Here is a 12,401-nt window from a genome sequence, read left to right as displayed (position 1 = left end):
TCCTTGGTGGAGTGGGGGGGGGGAGGGGTGTTAAAGTATTCAGCCATAGGGCAGTGGGGTTGGTTGGTGTGGGTGTCCCAGAGATATTCTCTGAAACAATCCACAAGTTGGCATCCTGTATCCCCGATGTAGAAGAGACCACCTCAGGTGCAATGGATACAGTAGATGACATTAGTGGAGGTACAGGTAAATTTCTGTCAGATGTGGAAGGATCCTTTGGGGCTTTGAACCAAGGTGAGGGGGAGGTGTGTGTGCAGTGGCAAGGTAAGGGGGCTGGAGTGGGGTGTGGAAGGTTTGGAGCGAGGATCTGACAAAGGAATCATGGAGGGAATGGTCTCTCCAAATCGCTGATAGGGGTGGGGGGAAACATATCGCTAGTGGTGGGGTCTGTTTGTAGGTGGCGGAAGTGGCAAAGGATGATGCAGAGGTTGGTGGGATGGAAGATGAGGACCAGGGCAGTTTTGTCCTTGCTGCATTAGGAGGGGTGGGGTTCAAGGGCATAGGTGCGGGAAGTGGAGGAGATGTGCTGGAGGCCGTCATCGAACGTTGGGAGGGGAAATTGCAGTCTTTGGAGAAGGAGACCATCTGAGGTGTTCTACGATGGAATTGGTCACCCTGGGAACAGATATGGCAGAGGTGGAGGAATTAGGAATAAGGGATGGCATTTTTACAGGAGACAGGGTGGGAGGAGGTGTAGTCCAGTTAGTGGGTTTGTAATAGATGTCCGTGGTTAGTTGGTTGCTGGAGATGGAGATGGAGAGGTCTAGGAAGGGGAGGGAAGTGTCCGAGGTGGTCCAGGTGAATTTAAGGTCGGGTTGAAAGGTGTTAGTGAAGTTGATGAATTGTTTAACCTCCTCATGGGAGCACGAGGTAGCGCTGATACAATCATCAATGTAGCGGAGGAAAAGTGGGGGTTGGTACCGGTGTAGCTGGAGGATTGGAAGGTGAAGTTGTTGAGTGTGAGGACCAGTTCAGCCAAGTGGATGAGGGTGTCGGTGAAAGGGTACTGGTTGGGACAGCATGAGGTTAAGAAATAGAGGGTTTGGAGGGCTTGAAGGGCATATGCCCGAAACATTGATTCTCCTGCTCCTCAGAAGCTGCCTGATCTGCTGTGCTTTTCCAGCACCACACTCCTGACTCTGATCTCCAGCTTCTGCAGTCCTCACTTTCTCCTATTTAACATTCAGAAGAATATAGATTATTGTCAGTGGTCCACACTGCTGCCATTGTCCATTGGCAGTAAGAGGATTGAATATTTAAAATGGTGATGCCAATCAAGCGGGCTGCATTGTCCTTGATGGTACCAAGCTTCTTGCACTCATCCAGGCAAGTGGGGAGTATTCCATCACACTCCCGACTTGTGTCTTATATATAGGTGGAGAAAGCTACTTGCTGCAGACTTCCCAGTCTCTCTTTTTTATCCTCTGTATGTATATGATTGGTCCAGATCAGTTTCTGGTCAATGGTAACCTCCAGGATGTTAATAATGGGTGGTGGTTCAGCAATGGTAATGACATTGAATGTCAAGGGGAGACAGTTTGATTATCTCTTGGTCATTGCCTGGCACTTGTATGGCGCAAAGGTTGTTTGCCATTTATCAGCCCAAGCCCTTGTTGTACTGTTTAGGACTTGCTGAACATGTACACAGACTGCATCAGTATAAGAGGAATGAAAAGTGAAACTAAACATTGCGTGGTTATCACTGATCATCCCAACTTCCTACCTTGTGATGGAAAGTAGGTGATTGATGAAGTAGCTGAAGATGATTCGCCAAGGACACCACTGTGTTCTAAGGAAGGATCACTCAACTTGAAATGTTAACTCTGATTTCTCTCTGCAGATGCTGCCAGACCTGCTGAGCTTTTCCAGCAATTTCTGTTTTTGATGCTAACCCGGTTTCATCAGTTCTTTCAGTTTTTATTGAATAGAGTGATGTTGGTAGAGCCTCCTCCTCCTAGTAATTGTTGAATTATCCACTATCATTCACAAATGTCCATGGTAGGACTTCAATCTTATCTGTTTGTTGTGGACCACTTATCTCTTTATATTGCAAGCTGCTTCTGCTGTTAACCTGTGGTAGCCCTAAATTGTAGCTTCATTAGATCAACTCCTCATTTTTAGGTCTGGATGGTGCCCCTCCACGCTGTCTTGCATTATTCTCTGAACCAGGATTGAACCCCCGATGTGGTGGTGATTAATAGAGTTGGAATTGTGGTTGAATACAATTCTGCTACTGCTAATGGCCTGCAGTGCTTCATGGGCACCAAGTTTTGAGTTCCTAGATCTGTTCAAAATGTATCCCATTTAACACAATGGTAGTGCCATACAATACGATAGAGGGTTAACTTCAATGTCGAGTCAGGACTTCACCTCCACAGGGAATGTGTGGTGGTCACTCGTGTCAAAACTGTAATACACAGATACATCTATGACAGATTGATTGGTGGGTGTCCTGTGATGTATAGGATGTCCTGTGCTGTATAGGATGGGCTGAAGGGCTAAAATTGTTGACAGTATTCGACAGCTGCATGACCTTGAATGAGTCCTGTGCGCATTCCTGCATGTGCCGCAGATGGCACAAACAAAACTTGTTTTCTCTGCTTGCAAGCAGCTTGTTTTCTGCATCTGCTTTTCTGTGCTGGCTGCTTGTTACACTATATGAGAGAGAGAGTTTCGTTCTGGGTTTTTGGACTTCACCTCGGACCGGGATTGTGGACAGTGCCAGGAATATACCTAAGCCTCCAGACCAGCCATCAATCGAGGGGTTCCCTATGGGCAGGAGGGCGTGAGGTTCATTGCTTTCTTTTCCTTCCTTTTCATCTTTTCCGTTTTACTTAATAGATGGTCATATTACAGTCCTTTTTCCTTCCTTTTCCATCTTCTATTATTATTTAATAAATGTTAATATTTAAGCAAATTGCTATTGTCAAGTCTTCTCTTAAGTCAATTTAACCAAATCCGAAAAGATTCGCTTGGATCCACTCTGTGATCTCTTGTCTGTTCTATTATGATCTGCATTAGGCCCAGTCTTGCAACTACTCCTTCAGGATGACTAGCTGTGTTACTACCAAGATATTCTTGGTGATGGATGATTAGATGAGATTCCCTACAGTGTGGAAACAGGCCATTTGGCCTATCAAATCCACACTGACCCTGTGAAGAGTAACCCACCCCGACGCATTTCCCTCTGTCTAATGCACCTAACACTATGGGCAATTTAGCATGCCAATTCACCTAACCTGCATATCTTTGGACTGTGGCAGGAAACTGGAGCAACCAGAATAAACCCACGCAGACACGGGGAAAATGTGCAAACAGACAGACGCCCGAGGCTGGAATCAAACCCAAGACCCTAGTGCTGTGAGGCAGTAATGCTATAACCACTGTGTCACTGTGCCGCCCATGTTTACGTGTCTCACCCAGAATGCTTTGTATCCTTCCCAATTAGTGTTTAGCCTGGAGGATTACTGATTTAGTAGATGAGGAGCGTGGGAGATAGTTACAAGCAGGAGGTATCATTTAACCTGATGCAACAAGATGTCCCGAGGTCTGAAGTCATTGTTGAGAATCCCCAAGGCAACTTCCTCCCAAATGGACATTAGTGTGCCATTACATCTTGTGGGTTTGTCCTTCTAATGAGACAGAGCATAACTAGGTATGATGATTGTAGCATCTGGTACTTTGTCTCTAAGGTATGATTCAGTGAGCATGATTATATCAGCCAGTTGCTTAATTAGTCTTGGGACACTTTCCTGATTTTGGCAGAAATTCCTAGGTGTTAGTGAGGAAGACTTTGCTGGGTTGACAGGGCTGGATGTACCACCGCCATTTACCGTGCTTTGGTCCACTGCCCTATCTGTAACTGAAGAGTGAGCCATTCTTTTGTGAGCAGTATGCCACTATGTTCTTCACCAAGTTATCAAGGGCACACTGTAAGGTAACTATCTCACTCATCCCACTACTTGGCCTGTTTAAGAATCAGAAATATGCTTTAAACATCCTAATGATTGGGTCATCATGTCTAATAATTAATTCTCACACAGGTGCCAACTGCCTCCTGGATGAACAACTGTCTGTGCATGCACAACTCCCCTTATAGTGCTACAAATGACACTTGTATCCTGTACATGCTCTGGCCAAAGGATGGGGAATGTGTCATTGCATTTAGGAAGGGGGTAATATGAAATTGCTTCCACTTCCAGCCATGGGGCTTCAAGTAATGTACTTATTTTCTTTGCTTTGCATTCAGATGATTTGTGAGAGTCAAGAGCAAAGAATGCCGAATGATTGAGACACGGCAATGTTTTCAGCTTCCTTACAAATGTAGAAGTAGATGGGAGCCCTGAAATGAATTGCCATCAGACACTAATAGGGAAATTGTCCAGTAAAGTTAGCATGAAATGAAAGCCAAAGGAAAAAAATAATATTCTAAGAACAATTTTCAGACTGCTGGGGTGAGGCTCGTGGTTTCAGCTGTGCCCTTGGTGTCCTCCTGACATAAATCACATCAATACCAAGTTACCAGTGTCATCAATTATTAGACCAAGTGGCTGAAGAAAAATAATGACATAATGGTAGAAAATGATTGATCTCCATTGACTGCAATGAAGGGCTGATGATGAGCTTGAGCTTTTTGTGGCTTAGGTATGACTATCAATGAAGTGTCAAAAATTGCATTAGTAAATTATGGTTTGGTTCAAATAATGGCTAAATCACTTAACTCTGTTGTCTCCTAGATCTTGTTCAGCATTAATAATAGTGGATGCTGTTAATCCATAACTAGTATGGTGAAACCATCCAGCAAATATAGGTCTGTAAGGGTCATCAGTCCTCATTGAAAAAACCCTCTTGCTGGGATTAGGGATATGCAACTGTACTCATTTTAAATAGAAGCTAACAACATTATCATCTAGAGCAGTAAGGTAACTATGGGAAGAGACCACATTGATTGAATACCTATGCCAGCCGTATTCTCTCAAAAATTCTTCTTTTGTTGTTTACTATTACATCTCAGTGAGTCTCAACCTGCCCAGCTGATGTGGAGGCAGCCTGTGTCTACTACAGCCTGTGGCCTGTGAAAACTTTAGCCGGTGTCCTTTATGAGTTACGGGCCTCCAGGGCCTTGGTTGCTGAGTGACTCCAGCAATTTTGGGAGCACCGCCTATAGTCTGACCTACTGGAGGCGACGGGATCACTGGCAGAGAGAAAGTGGAGGGGCAGGACTTTTATGAGATGGAGTCTCCGAGATATCTGGCTAGCCCTCCTACTTGCTTTGCATGTCTGACGGCATCTCCCTGGCTCCTTGAGCAGGAGGGACAACTGAAGGGAGGTCAAAGTGCCTTTGTGCCTCTGCACCAATGGTTACAGTGATGGAGGACAGACCTGAGAACTAATCCAGCAACTCAAAGGCCTTTCCCACAGAGGCAGCCGAAGCACTCACATGGCAGAGTAATGACTGTGTACAGAATTTTGATGGACTCCTCCAACCTACACTCTCATCTCCTCTTGCTTCTGATGTTCCCCTGCCTGTCTATGCATCTCCTGGCTAAGTACAGAGGCACAACATCTACATGGAGATCAGAAGGGGTCTGGTCTCTAGGTGTCCTCTGAGGGTCACCGCTCCCAGCTGTTGCTTCCTCCACTGGTTGTGAACCCCTGTCAGTGATGTGCTCACCAGGTTTTCCCTCAACCTAGTCCAGATAGTGTAAGCAGTCTGACATGAATAATGAAGGATGCAGGCAGATGCTGCACCAGTGCTTCCTGTGAGGACTGGGAGACATCATTGTTAGAGGTACTGGTGAAACTGGACCTTGAAGATCAGTTAAATATGGAACAGGGAGAAGGCTGCTTCCTTTTCTTCTTCTACATGTCTGGTCACTAGCATCTTAAACAGAGAAGAGGAAAAATGAGCAGCTTGTCAACACACTCCCTTATCCAAACAACCTGTCACACTGCCTACACATCTAACCACAGCAGATTGGAGGCATCCTGTGAAAATCCTAACCTTCTTTCTATGCAGGCAGGGTAACTGCCTGTTTAGTAACTTGAGCCCTCCCTAGGAAGTGAGATTTACAGACACACTGTCCTACAAACAGAAGAACATTGACAGCAAGAGTTTGTTGCCCCCCCATTCATTGCACATACTTTATTAGGTGCCCAGGCTTAGATGTGACATTCTCTGAAATTCATCCACATCAAATAGTTAAACTGAGTGCCTGTGAGTGTCAGTTTGCAATGAACAGATGATATGCCTTGCTCTTGAAGGCAGTTGTTTATCTTCTTCCCACCCTGGACTCTTGTGAGTACAAAAGCTCTAAGTTTCACTGTTACTTCCAACTGTTCTGCCTTGTTCAGACAAGAGGGACTTCTGCTACCATCCCTGGGAAAAGAACCTACTGCATTTTCGGGATTGCTTAGACAACTTTCATCAAGGGCCCAATGAATCATGGGGCCAATGGTCTGTCGGGCTTGCCACATCTCCAGAGGAGCTAGAGGTGTCCTACAGACTATGGATGATCCTGCCTTGAGTGAGTGGAGAGTTGAACTGATACCTGTTAAATGTGATATTTTCTATCATTCACCCCAGCAGATGAAGGTGAAAACACCTGCCCAACAGCTGTACAAGATGCAAGATTGCTGTTCTTGCAATGCATGAGTAGGTAATGAGCTAGGAACAATGTGATTGTGTTAGATTGTGACCCATCACAAGCAGAAACTCTTACCATTTTCAGTTCCATGCCCAACACTAACCTAGACTTCATAATGGAAAATACTGTCTAAAGTAAGAGATGTCAGGAAGTCATAGACTGATTGGTGAAATGATAGGAACTGATACAACTGTTTAGGAGGAATGAAGAGAAGCAAGATGACTAAGTGAACAAGTTCAAAGTAGTCTGGTGTCAGGACAAATTGAGAAAATTATTAGAAAAGTATGTGATAAGCATATTCTATGTGAATATAAACAAAATTTACGAAAGCAAGCAAATTACATTAAGTCTTTACTAAATTTTAGTTAGATTTCAGTAGGAGGTTGTTTAATCCTGGGAAACATGTTTGAGGATATCAAAGCCTTAAAGGTCATGTAAGAGTGGCATGTGCGTGGTACCAGAGAGAAAGGTATACGAGGAGACTGGAGAAGCTGGTAGCGTTCTCCTTAAAGTAAAGAATGTAATGAAGACTTTTGATAGATGTGTTCAAAATCATAAATGGCTTTTCGAGAAGAAACCTATAAAAGACAACTAGATAGGAACATAAATGCCCAGTTAGAGTCATAGAGTCATAGAGATGTACAGCATGGAAACAGACCCTTTGGTCCAACCCGTCCATGCCGACCAGATATCCCAACCCAATCTAGTCCCACCTGCCAGCACCTGACCCATATCCCTCCAAACCCTTCCTATTCATATAGCCATCCAAATGCCTCTTAAATGTTGCAATTGTACCAGGTTCCACCACATCCTCTGGCAGCTCATTCCATACACGTACCACCCTCTGCGTGAAAAAGTTGCCCCTTAGGTCTCTTTTATATCTTTCCCCTCTCACCCTAAACCTATGCCCTCTAGTTCTGGACTCCCCGACCCCAGAGAAAAGACCTTGCCTATTTATCTTATCCATGCCCCTCATAATTTTGTAAACCTCTATAAGGTCACCCCTCAGCCTCCGATGCTCCAGGGAAAACAGCCCCAGCCTGTTCAGCCTCTCCCTATAGCTCAGATCCTCCAACCCTGGCAACATCCTTGGAAATCTTTTCTGAACCCTTTCAAGTTTCACAACATCTTTCCGATGGGAAGGAGACCAGAATTGCACGCAATATTCCAACAGTCTAACCAATGTCCTGTACAGCCGCAACATGACCTCCCAACTCCTGTACTCAGTACTCTGACCAATAAAGGAAAGCATACCAAACGCCTTCTTCACTGTCCTATCTACCTGCGACTCCACTTTCAAAGAGCTAAGAACCTGCACTCGAAGGTCTCTTTGTTCAGCAACACTCCCTAGGACCTTACCATTAAGTGTATAAATGCTGCTAAGATTTGCTTTCCCAAAATGCAGCACCTCGCATTTATCTGAATTAAACTCCACCTGCCACTTCTTAGCCCATTGGCCCATCTGGTCCAGATCCTGTTGTAATCTGAGGTAACCCTCTTCGCTGTCCACTACACCTCCAATTTTGGTGTCATCTGCAAACTTACTAACTGTACCTCTTATGCTCGCATCCAAATCATTTATATAAATGACAAAAAGTAGCGGACCCAGCACCGATCCTTGTGGCACTCCACTGATCACAGGCCTCCTGTCTGAAAAACAACCCTCCACCACCACCTTCTACTTTTGAGCCAGTTCTGTATCCAAATGGCTAGTTCTCCCTCTATTCCATGAGATCTAACTTTGCTAATCAGTCTCCCATGGGGAACCTTGTCGAACGTCTTACTGAAGCCCATATAGATCACATTTACTGCTCTGCCCTCATCAATCCTCTTTGTTACTTCATCAAAAAACTCAATCAAGTTTGTGAGAGATGATTTCCCACTTTGTTTTAAAGCCACAAAGCAATTATGCAATCTTGACTGCTATCTACACCAGCAGTACTTTGATGAGACCTGGCATGATAACCATATGTTGAATGGAGTCCATGACGTTCTTTGCACCCTTTCATCATATGCCCTCTGTCTTGGCCAATTCAATGCAAGATCTCATTGGTGTTCTGCAGCCCCTCACACTGTGATCGATCTTTATACAGTTTTCTTAAAGAAAGCAAATGATATCAAACCTGCATTTATTTTGAAGTCATGGCTGGCTGTCTGTTGAGTAACTTGATTGAGTGCAGTCTGAGCGAAGTCATCCCCCTGTTGTCTCTGAATGACAAGTTGTATTGCTTGTAATTTTGCGTGGATATCAGGATGATGTTCTTTTAAGCTGCACATTCCAAGTTAACATAGTAAAAGATACTTCATGTAGCTGACTCAATCGTAAGCGATGGCCCAAGGCAACATGGAGTGAACAGTTGAAGGATGAAGATCTCAGCTGGCTATCATGTTCTGCTAAATATTTGCTGTTCTACTCCCATATTGATGTAAACTGTATGAGAACTAAGAACTTATGCTATGAAAGCTATTCTAAATAAGTAATGACAAACAAGTATACTTGGGTATTCTCTGAATACTTGGAAGTGTATGGTAAAATAGGGCAAAATTGGAATGGTTTCACCAAGGGGAAGTCATGCCTGACAAATCTTCTAGAATTCCTTGATGAAGTAATGAGCAGGTTAGACCAAGGAGAGCCAAAGGATGTTATTAGATTCCTAAGATTAGATTCCCTACAGGGTGGAAACAGGCCCTTTGACCCAACAAGTCCACACCGACCCTCCAAAAAGTAACCCACCCAGACCCATTTCCCTCTGACTAATGCACCTAACCGTATGGGCAATTTAGCATGGCCAATTCACCTGATCTGCACATCTTTGGATTGTGGGAGGAAACCAGAGCACTCAGAGGAAACCCACGCAGACACGGAGAGAATGTGCAAACTCCACACAGATAATCATCTAAGGCTGGAATCGAACCTGGAACACTGGTGCTGTGAGGCAGCAGGGCTAACCATCTGGACATCCAGAAGGCCTTTGACAAGATGTCGCACAGGAGGCTACTGAGTAAGATAAGGGCCCATGGTGTTAGAGGCAAGATGCTATCATGGATCGAAACTTGGGCTGTTTGGCAGAAAGCAGAGAGTGGGGGTGAAGGTGTCCTTATCAGGGTGGCACCGGTGACTAGTGGTGTCCGCAAGGCTCAGTGTTGGGACAACAACTTTTCACTTTATACATTAATGATCTAGATGAAGGAACTGAGGGCATTCTGGCTACGTTTGCAGATGATACAAAGATAGCTAGAGGGACAGGAAGCATTGAGGAGGTGAGGAGGATTTAGACAGGTCAGGAGAGTTGGCAAAGAAGTGGCAGATGGAAAACAATGTGGAAAAGAGTGAAATCATGCACTTTGATAGGAAGAATAGAGGCATGGACTATTTTCTAAATGGGTGAAAATTCAGAAGTCAGAAGTGCAAAGAGACTTTTGTGTTCTAGTCTAGGATTCTGTTAAGGTAAACTTGTAGGTTAAGTCAGTAGTTAGGAAAGCAAATGCAATGATGACATTTATTTTGAGAGGACCTGAATATAAAAACAGGGACATACTTCTGAGGCTCTAAAAGGCTCTGGTCAGACCTCATTTGGACTACTGTGTGCAGTTTTGGGCCCCTATCTCAGGAAGAAAAAGCCTTGGAGCTTTTTCAGAGAAGGTTCATGAGAATGGTCCCAGGAATGAAAAGCCTAACATATGAAGAACGTTTAAGGACTCTGGATCTATAGTCGGTGGAGTTTAGAAGGATGAGGAGGGATCTAATTGAAACTTACAGAATACTGAATGGCCTGGAGAGGGTAGATGTTTGGAAGATATTTCCATTGGTAGGAGAGATTAGGACCCGAGGGTACAGCCTTAGAGTAAAGGAAAGACCTTTTAGATTGGAGATATTGAGAAACTTCTTTAGCCAGAGAGTGATGAATCTATGGAATTCACTACCACAGAAGGCTGTGGAGGCCAGGTCATTGAGTATATTTAAGACTGAGATAGATAGGTTCGTGAGTATCAAGGGGATCAAGGGTTACTGGATGAAAGCAGGAGAATGGGTTGAGAAACTTATTGGCCATGATTGAATGGCAGAGCAGACTCGATGGGCTGAATGGCCTAACTTCTGCTCCTATATCTTGTGGTCTTATGGTCTAAGTATCTAGTTGTTCATAATTTATGATATCATCAAAATCATTATGGGGGAAACATTCCGAAGTTCAATTACTAGATTTTAAAACAGGTCTTGTTCTCAATCAGGCCAAAGTGTCAATGTAAGCCTTCCTTTTGAATCCCTGTTGAGCTTCACACAGTCTTGTGAGTTCTAACACTACTGTTGTACAATGGCCTCTTACCACATCATTGATAGTACTAGCTGTGACCAGTTTGGATTCAATGACAATATCCTGCAAATCCTGGCTGTGTGAAACTACCCATTTGGAACAATAAGTCTCAGCTTGAAGAGAGTGTTCCTCCAATGAATCTTCTGGACTTCTGTGTAAATTATCTAGTATATTACTTTGACAATCTCAACCAGTATGTGCTTGTCTGCACAATCCACATTTCATGACAAGATTGTGTTCACTCCAGTCTGACGAAGGGTTAGCTGAAACATTAACCCTGCTTTCTCTCTTCACAGTTGCTGCCAGACCTGCTGAGTTTCCCAGCAATTTCTGTTTTTGGTTTTGATTGTATTGTGCTCAGTTGGGATGGTATCTATGACTGGGATGTAGCAAGTCATGCAATTTCCCCATGTTTTATAAAACTCATTTGTGCAATATGATCATTTTTTTGAAGATGGAAGCATTAATTTGTATGATGCTTGGTCTCAGAGCAAATAATAGTACAAACGTAAACTACTGCCATGGAAATGCATTGCTTTAAGAATGGGCTCATGGTCTATTTGAATCTGCTCAGAACGTCTTGGAGTACTGGTCTTCCTTAACAATAGATTTCCAGACTATAGGAATTACAGTAAATTGGAATATTTTGAAAGAAAGAATGCAGAAAATCTAAAACTTTCTTGCCTGTTTCCTAATTTGTTCCACGTCCTGCTGAGCCATGAACCTTGACCTACATTAGTTCCCAGTTCAGTGACACACCAATTGTAAACTCCTATCCTTGTTTTCAAATCTTAATGGTTTTAAATTTCCCTATCCAAGTTACCTCCTCCAGCTCCATAACAGTCCAAGATCTCTGCCCACCAGCAATTTTGGATTCTTGCACATCCATGTTTTTTTTTTCTTCATTCTTGATGACAGTGACTTTAGCTGTCAAGAACCTAAACTCTGGAATGTGCTTCCTAAACATCCTTGCCTTGCCATCTCTCTTTCATCCTTTAAGGCCCTCCTTTAAACCTTTACTTTTTGACCAAGCTTTTTTGTCCACCTGTCCTAATAGCATTCTGTGTCCAATTAAAATTAATATCTATTCTTGTGAAGTGCTTTAAGGTGTTTTAACATGTTATGGCTGTGATATTAATGCAAACTGTCGCTGTTAATTTTGGCAATGCGAACCAAAACCCCTTTTTGAATGGAGATACTGAGGATAATAGACAATTCCAATGTTGCAGGGCAATGCCATGTTTGCAAAAGAATATCCAAGTATCAGAAATGTTTGAAGTAATGCTGTGCTTGAATTTAAACCTCTGATTTTCAGGAATAAGAGTTGGAAAATGCCATGGTTGAAAATTGCAGTTGAAGCACTCAAAACACTGAACTATCAGCAATATGATAGTTGTACTTTTGATAACTGAAAAGTTATCTGCAGGTAATTAATTAATTT

This window comes from Chiloscyllium plagiosum, unplaced genomic scaffold, assembly GCF_037043375.1.
Source record: "Chiloscyllium plagiosum isolate Xiang-an unplaced genomic scaffold, Cpla_swu_hap1 HiC_scaffold_4, whole genome shotgun sequence".
Classification (NCBI taxonomy): domain Eukaryota; kingdom Metazoa; phylum Chordata; class Chondrichthyes; order Orectolobiformes; family Hemiscylliidae; genus Chiloscyllium; species Chiloscyllium plagiosum.
The sequence above is the reverse complement of the archived record's forward strand: the minus strand, read 5'-3'. Positions refer to the sequence as shown.